Source organism: Scyliorhinus canicula, chromosome 3 (assembly GCF_902713615.1).
Source record: "Scyliorhinus canicula chromosome 3, sScyCan1.1, whole genome shotgun sequence".
Classification (NCBI taxonomy): Eukaryota; Metazoa; Chordata; class Chondrichthyes; order Carcharhiniformes; family Scyliorhinidae; genus Scyliorhinus; species Scyliorhinus canicula.
Genome location: NC_052148.1, coordinates 120,291,997 through 120,311,792, shown reverse-complemented (window position 1 = coordinate 120,311,792; position 19,796 = coordinate 120,291,997). Strand labels below are relative to the sequence as shown.

Genomic DNA, 19,796 nt, shown 5'->3' with positions numbered 1-19,796 from the left:
ACAGGGAGCCAGGGCGATTAAAGAAAGCTCCCAGAGAGCGAGCGGGCTATCCGTCATCTGCTGGTATCTGGCATTTTAGGGAGCAGCATTATTTAGATATGTAAAGTCTGAAACAATGGAACTTGTGTAAGCCTATCTTGATAAACCCATTTCTGTCCCAGGGAAATCCTTTGTTTGTCTCGGTTTAATCCCTTTAGGCGTCTGTTATAAACCAGTACAACCTGGTGTGTGTGTTTTAATTGTCGTGATCATATAGTTTCGTTCTGTGACAATAGTTCAATCCTTTATTAACTCCTTGCTGGCTGTGTTGAGTAAGATTCCTAAGTCGGACTCACCAGCCAATGATCCAAGTGTCGTTCTCAAATGTTGGGACTGGGAGAGGAGATGGGGTTTCTCCTCAACGGATTCAAGTTGGCAGCTCCGAGCAGCCCAGGAGGGCTTTCATTTCAAACACCCTTCCTTCATGTGTAACATGAGAGAGGCGCGCTTTGCCCAATCAGCCCTCCAGGTCTGTAAGGGATTGAGTGCAGGATTTGGCTCTGCCCTGTCACCCTGGAGTCTGCCCCCCGCCCCTTTTGATGGACTCCAGAAGTTGAACATTCAAGGCGGTTCGCACAATCTGATAATCAAACACAGGGATTGTTTTCGACTTTTACTACAGCAAGCAGAGCGGTCGTTTAGACAGATTCAGTCTCCAAATGCACTTGGGGTTACAATCTGCACAGATTCCCTGAAGCCCCGTTTGCACAGAAACTGTGAAACCTCTTTTACACAAGTATTGTGAAACCCTTTTTGCACAAATATTGTGAAACCACTTTTGCACAGATATTGTGAAACCCCTTTTGCACAGATATTGTGAAGTCCCTTTTGCACAAATATTGTGAAACCCCTTTTGCACAGATATTGTGAAACCACTTTTGCAGATATTGTGAAGCCCCTTTTGCACAGATATTGTGAAGTCCCTTTTGCACAAATATTGTGAAACCTCTTTTGCACAGCTATTGTGAAACCTCATTTGCACAGATATTGTGAAACCTCATTTGCACAGATATTGTGAAACCCCTTTTGCACAGATATTGTGAAACCCCTTTTGCACAGATATTGTGGCACCCCTTTTGCACAAATATTGTGAAGCCCCTTTTGCACAGATATTGGGAAGTCCCTTTTGCACAAATATTGTGAAACCTCATTTGCACAGATACTCTGAAGTCCTTTTTGCACAGATATTGTGAAGCCCCTTTTGCACAGATATTGTGAAGCCCCCTTTGCACAGATATTGTGAAGCACCTTTTACACAGACCTTGTGAAACCCCTTTTGCACAAATATTGTGAAGCCCCTTTTGCACAAATATTGTGAAGCCCCCTTTGCACAGATACTCGGAAGCCCCTTTTGCACAAATATTGTGAAGCCCCTTTTGCACAGATACTCGGAAGCCCCTTTTGCACAAATATTATTAAGCCCCTTTTGCACAGATACTCCGAAGCCCCTTTTGCACAAATATTGTGAAGACCCTTTTTGCACAGGACACCTAATCTCTGAACAATCGCTGGCAGACAGGATGCGAATGGCGGGTTGGGATCAATCTTTTCTACAAATCACGAGCTGCTGGGTTCCAAATCAGGAACCCGAACCTATATGGATAGCCTAACGGTGCAACTGAGTGACATCGACCCCCTCTCGCCCTGCAGGAGTAAAGTTTATAGTTGTGTGGTCACTTTGTAACATGGGTGAAATTAAGTGTTTATCCAGTTTTTTCTTTGTCTTCTTCAAAGGGCACGTTGTTTGCAATTAAGAATATTGACTAAATAACTTAAATGTTGAATATATCACTTTATGTTCATTTCACATCTTGCAACCATTAAATGAGGGTTAAAAGTGTCACAGCATTAAGACAAATGACGGCCTCCCACAGGTTAACACACATGATAGGAAAACTGGTTCTATTTATTTCCCCGAATACTGCTCAAAGCATTTCGAGAACACAATGTGTGTGCGTGTGTGTGCATACATTCCTAATCAATTAACGTCCACCAACATGATCCCTCGCTCAGCATTTAATTCACTTTCGTAAATCGAATATAAATGTACATACATGTAAATAAAGTCTCATACAAGTATCCAGCACTCCCCCCTCTGGACAAGAGTAGAATTACAGAAGGCACTGAACAAAAAGTAACTAATTTACGCCACTCTCGCTCCCTGCTGACTGCCAATACATGGCAATAACTAGGTTTCAGGAAGTGACATTTCCAGGGGGTAATCGAATTGACAAGGATTGTTTCCATCCATTGTTGTCTGTGTGCTATCGCAATGAGATTGTTACTGGTGTCTGTATCGGGGAGCGATGTCCTCTGTCTTCCGTTTACAAAAACGGACACTAATCATAGACTATCTAGCTATAGTGTCCTCAATGCTCTGACGAGTTACAACAGATCCGCCAGCGAGACAGAACGAACACAGACTGCAATAAATGACATTACATTGACAGACAGGTTACTGATATTACCTCGCTGGTGCAGTGATGGCTAGTTTGCTAGAAGACTGAACGTGTATACCCGTTTACTCCAGGCAGGTTATTGGGAAACACGAATAATATAAACTTTAATTACATTTAATGGAAATTTTAGAATTTCTGGGCTTTGCTTACGTGGTGTTTGGGGAATAATATGTTCCCCGATGTACTGGAGAGGCAAGCTTTTGATGGACTCAGTTCTATGGTCACCCCACAGCACCAGGGTCTCCGAAAGTGGTCAGTGTTTGTAAACACTCCTGCTTATTACATGCTCATCACTTTTAGTTCACCTTCATTTCAGGGTCAGAGTATATCTATAAACTAAAATAGCCATTATTATTATTTATGCATCCTCGCTTGAGCATGCGTTTTAAAGTGGGGGCAATACTCGCACTCAGCCAAACTACAGAATCTCGACAGTGCAGAAGGCCATTCAGCCCATCGAGTCTGCAACAGCCCTCTGAAAGAGCACTCCATCCAGGCCTACTCCCCACCCAACCTACACATCTTTGGACTGTGGGAGGAAACCCACGCAGACACGGGGAGAACATGCAGACTCCGCACAGTCACCCGGGGGCAGAATTGAACCCGGGTCCCTGGAGCTGGGAGGCAGCAGTGCTAACCATTTTGCCGCCCCTAAATGGCAAGATAATAATTCTGGGAAAGTTTCACACACTAGCTCTTGATTTGAATTTAATTTAGAAATCTGACAGTTTGTTTTTTCTGAGGTAAGATTGCTCGGTTCCTTAGAAATGATTAAAAAATATTAGTTTCTGCTTGTTGGGTCTGGTGATTGGGACACCCACTTCTGTATTTGGAAAGCCCTCTTTGTGTGTACCCGAAATTCCAAGCAAGGTTTGTTTTAAAAAAAATTATTGGTGCAATAGGTTTCCGTTAGAAATCATCTTTTACGAAAGATGAGGATTTTCTGTTTATTGTGCCTGGATAAATCAAAGCCACGGTAATTTGATTAGGTAAATAATCCAAGAAATGATGAAACAAATTTATTGTAATTTTGTTCGATGGAAATGCATCTCGCTTATTGAAACGGGACGCTTTTTAATATGTTGCGCTTCACATAACGTCAATGTGGAGATTTTGCTTGTGGACTGTTATTTTTACTGGGTCGGAGTTACACGGATTTACTGGGATAACAATGTAACACGTTGGCGAGTGGATTCCCCCTTCAGAGGCTAAACTGCAAATACAGTAGCTAAGCCACGTTTTTAAAAAAGTGCAAAATTATAGTGTGTTGAAAATAAATATATGCGGCAAAATATACAGTTAGAGTAGGATGTTGTGTCTGGGCAAAAACAATTTTGTGAGTCTACTACTACAGTCTTTCTAAATGATAGGGTAACTATTCAGGCAACACCCTGCTGTGTGCAGGAGTTCAATGGAGTCACAGCTCCCCCTCGTGGACAAGCACCCGCACTATCAACATTACGCTGTTCACCCTCTACTCTCCCTTCTCATGATTTTCCGACTAAATTCTCAATCGGCCGCTTATGGCTTTCTAATGCGAGGAGAAGCTGTTTTTTTTTGCAAGGGCGAGTGGTTGGGATCTGGAATGCACTACCGAGAGTGAGGTGGAGGCTGATTCAACTGTGACTGTCAGAAGAGAATTGGAACATTATAGAATCCTAGAATTTACAGTGCAGAAGGAGGCCATTCGGCCCATCGAGTCTGCACCGACCCTTGGAAAGAGACCCCCACTCAAGTGCACGTCTCCATCTATCCCCATAACTGAGTAATCCCTCCTTTTTGGACACTAGGACAACTTAGCATGGCCAATCCACCTCACCTGCACATCTTTGGACTGTGGGAAGAAACCGGAGCACCCGGAGGAAACCCACGCAGACACGGGAGACACTGTGGCACGGGTAGCACAGTGGCTAGTACTGTTGCTTCAGAGTGCCTGCGACCTGGGATCAATTCCTGCTTGGGTCACTGTCTGCGTGGGTTTCCTCCGGGTGCTCCGGTTTCCTCCCACAAGTCCTGAAAGACCTGCTTATTAGGTGAATTGGACATTCTGAATTCTCCCTCTGTGTAGCCGAACAGGCGGCGGAATGTGGTGACTCGGGGATTTTCACAGTAACTTCATTGCAGTCACCTACTTGTGACAATAGAACATAGAACAGTACAGCACAGAACAGGCCCTTCGGCCCTTGATGTTGTGCCGAGCATTGTCCAAAACCAAGATCAAGCAATCCCACTCCCTGTCATTCTGCTGTGCTTCATGTGCCTATCCAATAACCGCTTGAAAGTTCCTAAAGTGGACTATCCACTATCACAGCAGGCAGTCCATTCCACACCCTAACCACTCTCTGAGTAAATAACCTACCTCGGATATCCCTCCTACAATAATAAAGAATATTATCAGTATTAATAAAAAAAGTGCAAACTCCACACAGTCACCCAAGGCCAGAATTGAATCTGGGTCCCTGGCACTGTGAAGCAGCCGTGCTAACCACTGCGCCACCGTGCCACCTGAAAAGAGAAAACAATGGCAAGGAAAGGGCAGGCGGGTGAGAGGAGCTGAGTCGCTCGAGCAGAGTCTGCTTGGACATGATGGGCTGAATAGCCTGCTGCTGCCCGGGAACCATTTTCTAAATGTACATGGCCATACTAAGTACATCTATTTAAATGCTGTATTTGATATTGTATCAATATCATTAACACTGGATATCATATCATTTGACATTAGATCACTATCATTAACCATGGACGACCAGAGACATTCAGGATACGATGAAAAGGAAAAGAGAGGCTTTTAATAAGTATAAAGGGATCAAGTCAGCACAGGCAATAGCGGAGTACAGAAAGTGCAGGATGGAGCTTAAGAAATCAATTAGGAGAGCAAAGAGGGGATATGACAAAGCTCTGGCTGGTAAAAGTAGGGAAAATCCCAAGATATTCTATAAATATATCAATGGGAAGAGGATAAAGAGTAGGGCCCATTAGGGACCAACAAGGAAATCTGTGGGTGAAGCCAGAGGACATTGGCAAGGTGTTAAATGAATATTTCACATTTGTCTTCACCAAAGAGAATGAGGAGATAATTATGGAACTCGGGGAGAGAGATTGTGAGGTTCTTGAGCAAATTGTCATCGGGAGTGACAAGGTATTGAAGGGATTGGCGGACTTAAAAGTGGACAAATCTCCAGGTCGGGATGAATTGTGTCCCAGGATTCTGTGGAAGGCGAGGGAGGTGTTTGCTGGGGCTCTGACCCAAATTTTTAATTCCTCTCTGGCCACAATGGAGGTGCCAGAGGACTGGAGAACAGCTAATGTGGTCCCACTATTTAAGAAAGGTTGTAGAGACAAGCCAGGGAACTACAGACCAGTGAGTCTCATGCCAGTGGTTGGGAAACTACTGGAGAAGGTTCTGAAGGAGAGAATCTATCTCAACTTGGAGAGGCAAGGTTTGATCGGGGATAGTCAGCACGGCTTTGTCAGGGGGAGGTCATGTCTGACAAATTTGATTGAATTTTTTGAGCATGTAACGAAGTGTATCTAGATGAGGATAGTGCAGTTGATGTAGTTTACATGGACTTTCAGCAAAGCCTTTGACAAGGTCTTACATGGGAGACAGGGTGATTTGATAAGGTGGATTCATAATTGGCTTAGCGGTAGGAGACAGAGGGTGATGACAGACTGCTACTTTAGTGACTTGAAGCCAGTGACCAGTGGCGTACCGCAGGGATCCATGCTGAGCCCCCTAATGTTTGTCATTTATATAAATGACATAGGTGCCTATGTGGGGGCTAGGATCAGTAAGTTTGTGGAGGACACAAAGATTGACTGGATGGTTAACAATGAGGTTGAGGTTAGCTGGGCGGGCTAGCTCATGGAAGCGCATTGGGGGATGTGCATGTGTTTGGTTTATCAAAGGGGTTGGGTTATAGAGTGTTGTTACTGTGGGGGCGGGAAATGTTCCGATGATGAGGGAGGGACTTGGGCCAAGGGACAGAGAGGAGGTTGGGGGCGGAGGCTGCCTGGGGGCGGGCCGGTGGAGGCACGGAGCATGGGCTGGAGGCTGGCCCAAAAAAGGGGATGGCTGATCGGCGAAGGGTGGGGGGAGGGGGGGGGGGGGGGGGGGGGCAATGAGCCCCCCAACTAGGCTGATCACCTGGAATGTTCGAGGGTTAAATGGACCGGTCAAGAGGGCACGTGTGTTCTTGCATCTTAGGCGGACGTGGTAATGTTGCAGGAGACGCACCTTAGAGTAACTGACCAGATCAGATTGAGGAAAGGCTGGGTCAGTCAGGTCTTTCACTCAGGACTGGATTCAAAGACTAGAGGGGTCGCGATCCTGATCAATAAGCGGGTGGTGTTTGAGGAGGATATAATAGTTTTGGATGTGGGAGGTCGGTACATTATGGTCAGTGGGAAACTAGAGGAGGTGCAGGTGGTATTAGTAAATGTGTATGCGCCAAATTGGGATGATGTGGAGTTTATAAAGAGGATGCTGGGGAAGATACCAGACCTGGACTCGCACAGGTTGGTCATGGGAGGGGACTTCAACACAGTTATTCTTTGGGGTGGAAGACAGATATGCAAAATGTGCGGGAGGACCAGCGAATCATATCCACATGTTCTGGACATGTCCGAAGCTTCAGGGATTTTGGCAGGGGTTTGCAGATGTCATGTCCATGGTGTTAAAAACAAGGGTGGCACTGAGTCCAGAGGTGGCGATTTTCAGGGTGTCGGAAGACCCGGGAATCCAGGAGGAGAGAGGCAGACGTTCTGGCCTTTGCTTCCCTGGTAGCCCGGAGAGGGATACTATTAGCTTGGAGAGACTCAAAGCCCCCGAAGTTGGAGACCTGGCTATTGGACATGGCTAGCTTTCTCTGTTTGGAGAAAATCAAGTTCGCCTTGAGAGGGTCACTGTTAGGTTTCGCCCGGAGGTGGCAACCGTTCGTCAACTTCTTCACGGAAAATTAATCGTCAGCAGAACGGGGGTTGGGGGCGGGGGGAAGGGTGGGTAGTTAGTTTAGTTTAGCAGAGTAGGGGGTTAATAAAGGTGGGACCTGTAAGGGAGGGAGACGGCTTTTGCACTATATAGTTTCATGTACATTGTTTATTGTGTTGTTATAATACCAAAAAAAACCTGAATAAAATGTTTATTTAAAATAAAACAATGAGGTTGAGTTTCTTGGGTTACAGGAAGATTTAGATGGGATGGTCAAATGGGCAGATAAGTGGCAAATGGAATTTAACCCTGAAAAGTGTGAGGTGATACACTTTGGAAGGAGTAATTTAACAAGGAACTATACGGTGAAAGATTTGAGACTGGGAAGTTCCGAAGAACAAACGGACCTTGGCGTGTTTGTCCATAGATCTCTGAAGGCAGAAGGGCAGGTTAATAGGGTGGCGAAAAAGCCATATGAGCACTCGCTTTTATCAATTGGTGCATAGATTACAAAAGCAGGGAGGTCAAGATGGATCTGTATAGAACTTTGGTGAGGCCAGAGCTGGAGTACAGTGTGCAATTCTGGTCGCCACATTACAGGAAGGATTTAATTGCACTGGAGAGGGTGCAGAGAAGGTTCACCGGAATGTTGCCCGGGATGGAACATTTAAGTTATAAAGAGCGGTTGGATAGGCTTGGGATGTTTTCATTGGAGCAGAGAAGACAAGAGGAGTGACCTGATTGAGGTGTATAAGATTACGAGGAGCATGGACAAGGTGGCTAGGGAGCTGATGATCCCCTTATTTGAGGGGTCAGTTCTGAGGGGACACAATGTTCAAAGTGAAGGGTGGGAGGTTCAGGGGGAATTTGAGGAAAGCGTTTTCACCCAGAGGGTGGTGGGAATCTGGAACTCACTGCCTGAATGGTTGGTAGAGACAGGAACTCTCGTAACATTTAAGAAGCATTTAGATGAGCACTTTAATTGTCACAGCATGCAAGGCTACGAACCAAGTGCTGGAAAATGGGAGAGTAGATAGCTGTTTTATGGTCAATGCAGACACGATGGGCCAAAGGGCCTCTTTCTGTGCTGTTGAACTCAATGGCTCTAAATAAATCAAACCACAAGTTAGTGTGCTTGTACTAAATATGCAAATGTTTTACTGAAAATGCAGTTGCCAAAAGTGTTAAGAAGTTGATTAACTAGCCACTGTCCATAACCCTAATTGTCAGTCCTGCCTGGCCAAACTAAAACACATCTACTAAATCACAATTGCCCAGAAGCAATCCACAATTGAACCAATCTCCCATGGCAACCACTCCCCCCCCCCCCCCCCCCCCCCCCCCCCCCCGCCATACTAATCCATAATTCTGCATTCAGATTTTAAAAAGAAGTAGCAGGAAGTAACAAAACAACAGAATATCGCCTGAATTGAGTATTTACCCGCTAGGCTCTTTAAATCTCGCTGTGATTTTGATCACAGTTTTGTTCTGTGAGTGTGCACGAAGATCACAGTGAGAGTGGATGTAATGTTGAGCACTCAGGGTGTGGGGGGCTTGTCTTTGCCCCAAGTCCTGTCACACCCATTTGACACCAGGGAGAAGGACACTTTTGTCAGTAGTTGTTTTAATAAACAATTGTATTGAGGTATTTTTGGCATATAAAACAATGACATTGTATAGTACTGCACAAAAAGAAAAGCAAATAACACATAGTACAAACCACAACTCCATTCTCGCAAGGACCTGCCTAATTTTGTCAGTATTTATGATGAAATACAAACCCACCGTAAAAGGTTATGATTGAGCGGAAAATTCCTAAGATATCCTTATGCGTCTTGGTGTCAAGTTTTGTCTGATAATGTTCCTGTAATGTCCTTAGGATATTTTACAGTGTTGAAGGTACTAGGAAAATTCAAGTTGTTGTTGCTTTATAGTATATTGTTTCAATAATCTAAAGTTAGCACAATCTAATAATTTCTAGTATACTTGAATTTCTACCCTTAAGCTCCTAATCTCTTTCGTAGCCTACGTACTCTTATGTTGGTACAGTGTTATTATAGGAATTGGAGCAATAGAGCTATACAGATACCTCTGTGCAGCAAATGTGGTGACCATCAGAATCTTACCACTGGAGAATATTTCTTGTGTGCTGGATGCAATGAAAACCTAAACAGATTCTTCATTAAAAAAGTGTTATGAGCCTGGACCAGACCCCAACGTTTTAGGTACAATCCAGTTAGGGACCTTTTGTAAGTAAAGTTTGAGAGTTAAAACACCTACCGAGAAAATAAAGCCACAAGATCTATAGGTTTTGAACAAAGATTAACTTTATGATACAAGGTCAGAAAGATAAAACAATTTACAATATCTAACTTACACGCTAACATTCAAGGTGAATATGAAATACATGCGGATTAACAGACTAGCTGTTCAAACTCACTGTGTGCTAAATAAAAGGCAGATGCGACCAAGACAGAAACCATGGATCTCTCAACACCCACCTAGACATCAATCAACACTGTAAGTCAATCTTGCTAAAACTCTGTCTCTCTCCTGAAGAACTCCAGTTTTCAACGTTGAATATCTTGCCTTGGATTCTCTCCTAAAGTCACCCCAACTCAGGTCGCCTCTATGTCGCCCTGCCTCACAAGGCTTCAGTCTTACCATCCAAGATTCCATTCCCCTGGATTCCTGAGTATACGCTTAAGCACCAACTGAGAAGCAAGATGTCAGGGGTGGGATTCTCCGTTTCTGAGACTAAGTGTTGGCACCAATGCAACATTCATGGACTTTCATGCCTGCAGAACTGACACCAAACCTGGATCGATTCAGCAACTGTGGAGGGGCTAGCACCAGCGCCACGTAAAACACAATCGACCCCAATGAAAAATGGTACGGGATCCGCCGGGTCCGTGATTGACACTGGGGAGGCTGACAAGCTGCAGCCGCATATACACACCACTCCCCACACATACCATCCCAGCCATCAAGGTGGCACTGGTTGTGTTGGAGTACGCCCATACAGCTGATGGGTCGGCAGAGGCCAGAGGGCACCTAGGGATGGTGGCCTGGGGGGGCACCCAGATGACCTAAGTTCATAGTGGGCGGTCAGCAGTGTGCGCAGCTGAATGGCTGTGTTGTAGGTTGCGGCAATGCGTTTCCATGCCCACCCATCCCAACTCCACTGCCCACCCCAGGCCACTCCCTGCTAATCCTCCCCGGCCCTGGCAGAACCCCCCCCAGTCAGCTGTACAAATGTCAGCATATTATGGCGATCTCAGAAACTTTCCGGATCCCCGCTATCTCCCTCACCGGCACCGACGTCGGTTTCCCGATTTTTAAAAGCACAAATGAACCGTGCCATCGGGAACTCAGCTCATTGGAGGCGGAGAAAAGTGGAGGCCCTGAGGAATACTGGGTCAGGTCCGCTAATGACATGCAAACGGTGTTTACTGTACGTGTATTCTGGACTTCATTGATGCTGTGTCGAGGTGAGGGAGAATTGCGATTTGGCGTCAAATCAGCAGCAGCCGCAATTTTGACATCGGAACCCATTCCCCACCCAATGGCCTTTCCCAATTTCAGCAGCAGCCATAGGAGAGTCCCGCCCCAGATCTTTGACTGCACTGAATAGAATATGACTGCTCCAATGGGGAAGGTTCACCCCAAGCATGCGGTCACCAACCTTCTGTTGCCTTCTTCAATCTCCAGGGCCTCTTCTGAGCCCACTCCATCTAAAGTTTGCTCTTTTTCTGTTTGGAGCTTCTTTTACTGCTCCTCTTCTTAAATGGGACCACTTCCTGCCCCCTCTCCCTGTCCCTTACCTGGAACTTTTTTTGAATATGGTTCTCTGCTCCTGATCACATGTGTTTTTGCTCCGTTTCTTTTTTTCTCTCTCTTCACACAGGCACCTTGTGAATGCCAAAACACCATTTCACATACATAGCCCACTCCCGGACCATGCATGTGCCAAAACCCCTCAGACATGCTGGGATTGCAGTTCCCAGCCTGTGATAACGCCTGTGAATGTGATTGAAAGCTAATAAAAGTTATGGTAAAACTTTGACAATTTTCAGATCTACTTGAATTTTTTTCATACTTAATGGGATGTCACTGGCTAGGCCAATATTTATTGACCATTGGTAAGTGACATTAAGGAGGTGGTGCTGAAGCACCTTGAACCGCTGTAGCCCATGCGGTGTATGTGCACTTACCGAGCTTTTAGGGAGAGAGTTCCAAGTTTTTGACCCAGCAGCTATGAAAGAACTGTGAAACAGTTTGAAATCAGGATGGTGTGTGGCTTGGAGGGGAGCTTGCGGGTGGTAATGTTTCCATGCATCTGCTGCCCTTGTACTTCTTTGTGGTCGAGGTCGCTGGTTTGGAAGGTGCCCTCTGAGGAGTCTTGGAGAGTTGCTGCAGTGCCTATTGCGGATGGCACAGACTGCTGTTGCTGTGTGTCGGTGGTGGAGCGAGTGAATGTGATGGGGGTGGCTAGTCAAACAGATTGCTTTGTCCTGGATGGCGTTGGGCTTTTTGAGTGTTGTGGGAGCTGCACTCGAACAGACAAATGGAGAGTATTCCATTACTTCCTGACTTGTGCCTTGGAGAATCAGGATCACTGAACTATTGTGTCCGTACTGATTCTCCGAATGAGCAACTCACCAAGTTCATTTCCCTGCCTTCCCCCTGTAATCCTGCACATCCTTCCTTTTCAGGTAACAGTCTCATTTTCTTTTCGATGCTTCAATGGAAGCCGACTCCACCACACTGTCAAGTAGCGCATTCCAGACCCCAACCACTCACTGCGTGGAAAGATTTATCTGACATCACTTTTGCTTCTGCTGCCAATTGCTTTAACTCTGTCCCTTCCTGTTCTCAATCCCTTTGTGAGTGGGAACAGTTTATCCCGATCCACACTGCCCAAATGCCTCATGATTTTGAACACCTCCATCAAATCTCCTCTCAGCCTCATTTTTTCCAAGGGAAACAGCCCTACCTTCGTCAATCTATCTTCATAACTGAAAACAACCCAGCTTTCAATCACATTCTCGTGAATCTCTTCCACACCTTTTCTAATGGCATTGCGTCCTTCCTGGGCAGCAGCCAGAACTGCCTTAGCTGAGGCCAACCCCAGTGATTTATTCAAGTTCAACATATCCTCCTTGCTTGTGTGCATTATGGCCTTTTAATAAAATCTAGGATATTTAATGCTGTAATAACCACTCTCTCTACTTGTCCTGCCACCTTCAATGGTTTATGTGCATTTACACCCAGATCCTTCTATTCCACTCCCTCTTTAAAGTAGTACCGTTTATTTTACATAGTTTCTCAGGCAGCATGGTGGTGTAGTGGGTTAGCCCTGTTGCCTCATGGCGCCAAGGTCCCAGGTTCAATCCCAGCTCTGGGTCACTGCCTGTTGAGTTTGTACATTCTCCCCATGTTTTCATGGGTTTCACCCCACAACCCAAAGATGTGCAGGGTAGGTGAATTGGCCATGCTAAATTGCCCCATAATTGGAAAATATGAATAGGGTACTTTAAATTTATAAAAAAAAAATTATATTGTCTCTCGATGTTCCTTCTACCAAAATGTATTACTTTGCGTTTCTCTGCATTGAACGTCATCTGAGTGGCCATTCCACCAACTTGTCTATGTCCGTTTGAAGTTCTATACAGTTTACAATACTTCCAGGTTTTGTGTCACTGCACACTTTGAAATTCTGCCCTGTGCACTAAAGCCTAGGTCATTAATATATATCAGGGAAAGAAAGGGTCCCAATGCTGACCCCTGGGAAACTGAACCACAAATCTTCTTCCAGCACAAACATCCAACTACTCTCTGTATTCTGTCATTTGGCCATTCGTATCCATGTCACCACTGTCCCTTTTATTCCAAGAGTTATAACTTTGCTCACCAGTCTGTTGTGCATTACTGTACCAATTGCCTTTTGGAAGTCCATGTGCATCACATTAACATGATGACACTCACCAACCCTATCTCTTACCTATCTCTTCCCGTACCAGCCTCCCCGGGCAGGCGCCGGAATGTGGCGACTAGGGGCTTTTCACAGTAACTTCATTGAAGCCTACTTGTGACAATAAGCAATTTTCATTTTTCATTTCATTACCTCTTCAAAACAGCCCAGCAAGTTAGTTGAACATGATTTTCCATTAAGAAATCCATGCTGGATTTCCTCATTAACCTGAATTTCTCCAAATAACTTTTAATTTTGTCCCGAATTAGGATTTCTAGAAGTTTCCCCACCAACTAAGTTAAACTGAAATAAAAACAGAAAATGCTGAAAAGTCTTAGCAGGTCAGGTAGCATCTGTGGAGAGAGGGTCACATGGTCTCGAAATGTTAACTCTGTTTCTCTATGTATTCAAATGAGGCTAATGGCGAGGGGGTTTCCCATGGGCCTCCCCAAAGTTGAAGGTGGGTCAATAAAGGGGGGGGGGGGGCGGTTCTGAAAGGGCAGGGAAGATTGGGACAGCTGGTCAAAATGGCAGGCGGATCAGTGGGGAGCCTTTCTTCCTGGCCAGCACGAAATCCCTCTAAGTGTGGCCTTGGCAAAGAGAATCTCCCCGAGGCCAAAACAAAATGGCAAAGTGCTGTTCAATAGCGGGTGTTTCTTGGCGCTGCAGCCACCGAGGAACAACCCGCTAAATGCATCCAAGAGCGGATTTAGTTTGAATTCCGCCCATGCTCTCTGCCCTCATGTGTAAACGTGCTTTTTGGTCCCTAATTGGGGGCGGGATTCTGTGATCCTGAGGCTAAGTGTTGATGCCTCGACGGCGCCAACACGGCCTCAGGATCAGCAATTCTGGCCCCGACAGAGGGCTAGCATGGCACTGGAATGGTTCACGCCACTCCAACTTCTGATCCCGGCGTGAACTGGGCGCCGCGGGATCCGCGGATGCATAGTGGCACCAGCGCCAATGCGCGCATGCGCAGTGGCTTCCTTCAACGCCCCGGCCCCGACGCAACATGGCGCAGGATTACAGGGGCCGGTGCGGAGGAATGGAGCTGCCAGCCAGAGAGGCCGGCCCGCCGATCGGTGGGCACTAATTGTGGCCCAGGCCACATCGGAAGCCCCCCCAGGGTCGGACACACCTCCCCCCCACAGGCCGCCTCCCGACCATTCCTCAGCGAGTTCCTGCCGGCTGTGAGCAGGTGTGGACGCAGCCGGCGGGACCCGGCGTTTTTACGACGGCCGCTCGGCCCATTTCAGGCCGAGAATTGGCGGGCCGGCTGCGTAGAGCAGCCCCCAACCGGCGCCGCACTAACCACGCCAGCAGCAATGGCACCAATTCTCCGCTCTATGGAGAATCGTGTGCCGGCTTCGGGGCAGTGTGGCGCGATTCGCACCGGTCGTGGGGATTCTCTGGCCGGCCCTGAGCTGAGAGAATCCCGCCCTGGATTTACTCCTCCTTTTCCCATCCCTGTATTATTTATATGCCTGTAGAAGATTTCATGTTAGCTGTCGGCCTCTTTAAATTCCCTCTTTGCTTCTCATATTTGCTTCTTCACCTCTCCTCTGAACCTTCTACATTCAGTTTGGTTTTCAATTGTATTTTCTACCTGACACCTGTCATAGGCACACTATTTATTCCTTATTTTAATTGTTATCAGCTTTGTCAAGAGGAGATAAGTTACTTGTCTATAAAGTGTTTAGTTCATCAGAGACATTGGTGTTCACAAACTTGCAGCCAAAGGGTGAAAGCCGCAAGGTCTGAGTGTCTGTACTGGATTACTCAGTGCTCAGGAGTTTATTTCCTGAGATGTTTCAGTCTGCACTCATTACCACAGATGTAATCAGCACCATGACTCTCTCAATCCTTTAGGGGATGGAGTTTTGCTGGGTTTTGGGAGAGGGAGGACAGGGATAGGGAGGGAATGGACAGCGTTGGAGGTTATCTTAGAATCCCTACAGTGAAGAAGGAGGCCATTCAGTCTATTGAGTCTGCACCGACACTCTGAAAGAGCACCTCAACATTGGCCTACTTCCCACTATCCCTGTAACTCATAGTCCCATCTAATCATTGGACACTAAGGGGCAATTCAGCTTGGCCAGTCCACCTAACCTGCACATCTTTGGACTGTGGGAGGAAATCGGAGCACCCGGAGGAAACCCATGCAGATGAGGGGAGAACGTGCATACTCCACCCAAGGTCAGAATTGACCCTGGTCCCTGGAGCTGTGAGGCAGCAGTGTTAATCACTGTGCCATCGTTGCATGAAGAGCATCCTTCTCACCAACCACAACAAGGCCTTCTTCTCCTAAAGGTGACCAGGGCTGAACCTTGGGGGAAATCGCCCTTTGCAGGAGACTGCTGTGAATGGAGGTCAAGCCTGGAATCTGAACTTAAAAAATACAAGTCTTATTCTTTCCTTTGCTCCTGTAGCAATATTCTAGAATATTTTTACTGTATTGTGTCACAACTGGGCTGGTTTAGCACAGGGCTAAATCACTGGATTTTAAAGCAGACCAAGGCAGGCCAGCAGCACGGTTCAATTCCCGTACCAGCCTCCCCGAACAGGTGTTGGAATGTTGCGACTAGGGGCTTTTCACAGTAACTTCATTTGAAGCTTACTTGTGACAATAAGCGATTTTCATTTCATTTTCAACTAAGAAAGGGGATTATTTTTCCTGGTCATTGAATAATCAAGAGAAATTACTTCACCAGAACATTTAGTTCCAGACTATCAGACAATCAAAACAATTTTAAAATCTCTAATATGGTACCTATGATATCTTTAATTTACTTTATGATATTACTGCAGCAAAATCAAAGCGAAAATGATGATCAGTGAAATGGCTTTAGGGATCTATTTCTTTCTTTTTTTTAAATTTAGATTACCCAATTATTTTTTCCAATTAAGGGGCAATTTAGCGTGGCCAATCCACCTACTCTGCACATTTTTGGATTGTGGGCGTGAAACCCACGCAGACACGGGGAAAATGTGCAAACTCCACACGGACAGTGACCCAGAGACGGGATCGAACCTGGGACCTTAGCGCCGTGAGGCAGCTGTGCTAACTACTAGGCCACCGTGCTGCCAGGGATCTATTTCTTAATGTTACCGAGTGATGTGTTGCATCTTGTAGCAGGAGAGTGGTTTGGTATTTGACTCTTGGCGGTTTAACTACATTTTTCAGCAATTATCAATACAATACAATGAAATACTTCCGAAAAGCCCATTTGTTTGTTTAAGGACTGGAATGATTGGCAGTCCCCCATCCTCTCCCCTCTTATCAAATACTGCTTAATTTTCAGACCTTATTTTGCTTTCCGCTAAAAGATTATAGTGGGGTCACGACTCTTCAAATAAGGAAACCTATTGTGCTATATCCTGGATAGCACTGTACAGAGATAATATGAACGGTGTAAGTCGAAACAACAAATTTTCCAAACATTCCAGTATAAGATGATTACTTTGTCAGCATTTACATTTGAATTTCTGTAACTAGAAAATTAATGGGATGATGTTGAAATGTAAGCGATTTTCTTATACAAATCTGCATTTGCACAATAGGTCCTTTGCACAACAGGTCTTTTGCACGCAGGTATGTTCTTTCGTCCCTGCACAATCATTCACACATGTCTTCATCACCACATGCATACTTACATATCACTGCCGCTACGCAAGCACAGACTATATGTGTTTATGTACTGCACTTAGTGGGCTGCACAGGCTGATGGTTCCTTATACAAGAATGTCTTATGGAGAAAGATTAAGTAGCAATCCCAGAGTAAATTATTGTGTTTGCTAAAGTTAGATGCCAGAACGAGCAGGTCAAACAGTGGTGGGTGCTGATGAACCCTGCACACTTCTACTAGCTATGATATTTGCAAGTCAGAAAGCTCTACTGGCAGATCAAACGCAATGTAATGACATCTTTTATCATCTTCAGACTGCCCAGAATCTGCTCAGCTTCCATTTGATTTGCTGTTGATCAACCCAGGGTTTTAAAGTTTGTAGTTAAGTTCAGTTACTCTCACTGACGCTGTTTAGCAATTTCCACTTCACATTGTTTAATGTGTGCAGGTGTGTTCCTGAAAAGTGCAACTTTAAACAAAACCATTTTAAACAAATTGCTTCCTATTCCAACCAACGTAAAAGCTGTAGTGGACCCTCCCTCTCACCGAACCTCCCATCAATTGTCAATCTTCCCTCCAACTGACCCTTCCTTCCTCTCACCATTTCTCCCTCCTGAACCCTCACTGTCAGTAAGGGTTCACAGGATTAGTAGAAAGAGGCAGGAACAGCAGGTTTGAGCTTCAGGGTTGAAGAGGCAAGCTGGAGAGGCAATGTGATTGAGGATCAATGAGGGGGAAGATCAGTGAGAGGGAGGGTCGTCGAGACGGAGGGTTGGCGTGAGGTAGGGTCAGCGAAAGGAAGGGTTGGCGAGCTGGAGGGTCTGTGAGAGGGAGGCAATAACCAAGAGCAGATGAGGTAGCCAAAAGGCTGCCCCAAAATGGCATTGTTTGGGTCACTTAGCACTGCTGCCTCATAGTGCCAGGGATCCAGGTTCAATTCCGGCCTTAGGTTACTGTCTGTTTGGAGTTTGCACGTTCTCCCCATGTCTGCGGGGGTTCCTCTGGGTTCCTCCCACAGTCCAAAGATGTGCAGATTAGGTGGATTGGCAATGCTAAATTGCCCCTTAGTCTCCAGGGATGTACAGGTTAGGTGGGGTTACGGGGATAGGGTGGGAGAGTGGACCTCTTTCTTTCAGAGGGTTGGTGCAAACACGATGGACCAAATGGCCTCCTTCTGCACCGTAGAGATTCGATGACACTTGACCTTATATCAGAATATTAAAAGAGAAACCTCTGATGCCAAACACAAATACTATTAACTAACAGGTGTTAAAGTGGAACGATTTAAAATGGGGCAACTAAGATGGTGACTTAATGTACTGACCTTCCAGTTTCAATTTGGAATCAGAACTTGACCTGGCCTGAAGTACTGATGGAGACTCTGAAAATGGTAGTTTCACAATGTGGCAGTTTGGTATTGCAGGAATTGTGTCCAGTAAACATAATATAGAAACATAGTAAATATATGCCATAAATGGAGGAAAATCGGCCAGCTGAGAAAGAGCAGTCAAGCTTAATCCCGCTTTCAGGCTCTTGCTCTCTAGCCTATACAAGTTCTTTATTTTTTTTATAAATTTACATTACCCAATTATAATTTTTTTTCAAATTAAGGGGCAATTTAGCGTGGCCAATCCACCTAACCTGCACATCTTTGGGGTTTTGGGGATGAAACCCATGCAGACATGGGGAGAATGTGCAAACTCCACATGGACAGTGACCCAGGGCCGGGATTTGAACCTGGGTCCTCAGCGTTGCAGTCCCAGGGCTAACCACTGCGCCATGTGCCACCCCATCCAAGTTCTTTATAAACGCAATGAAGTGTTTTGCCCTTCCCACCCTTCCAGGCATTGAATTCCAGACCCAACCACCTTTGAGGTGACAAAAAGTCTCCTCAACCATCCCCACAAATCCTTTTACTAATTACTTTAAATTTATGCCCTCTGGTTACTGATCTTTTTTGGCAAGGGTCCTTTACATTTTATCTCGTTCCCTCATAACTTTCTACACCTCAATTAAACCTCTCCTCAACCCCTGCATATTCATACTTTCTTCAGAGCTAAAATACGCCATTGTAAACATCATTGTAACTCTGTCCTTTCCTCTCTCTGCAGGACAATTGCATAATTTATGTAGTATGGTGACCAGACTGTATACAGTACTCCAACTGTGGCCTAACTAGTGTTTTATGCAGTTCTAGCATAACCTCCCTGTTTTTCCATTTTGGTTAATAAAGGGAAGTATCCTGCATGCCATCTTAACCACCTTTTACATGTACAGGGATCTGTGGACATGCACTGCAAGGTCCCTTTGCACCCTCTATACTGATTGGTATCCTACCCTTCATTGTGTATTCCATTGCTTTGTTGGCCTTCCCAGATACATTAACTTACACTTCCATGGATTGAACTCTATTTCTCCCTTTCCTGTCCACCTAGTTAGTTCTTTGATATCTTCTTGCAGTCCACAGCTTTCTTCTTCACAGAAAATCACACAACCATTTTATTTTCACCTGCAAACTTCTTAATCATGGCCCCTACGTTTAGTGTAAATCATTGAGCTATGCCATGAAAAGGGTGCAGTGGTTAGCACTGCATGATCACGGTGCCGATGACCCAGGTTCGAACCCGGCCCCGGGTCACTGTCCGTGTGGAGTTTGCACATTCTCTCTGTGCCTACATGGGTATCACCCTCACAGCCCAAAGATGTCTAGGGTAGGTGGATTGGCCACGCTAAATTGCTCCTTAATTGGAAAAAAAATAATTGGATAC

At 45.6% G+C, this 19,796-nt stretch overlaps 1 protein-coding gene across 2 annotated transcripts in view; it reads left to right on the top strand.

Annotated features, from left to right (window-relative positions):
• pdgfra (platelet-derived growth factor receptor, alpha polypeptide) overlaps positions 1-19,796 on the top strand; it is a 68,721-nt gene that overhangs the window by 1,642 nt on the left and 47,283 nt on the right. The window lies entirely within an intron of this gene.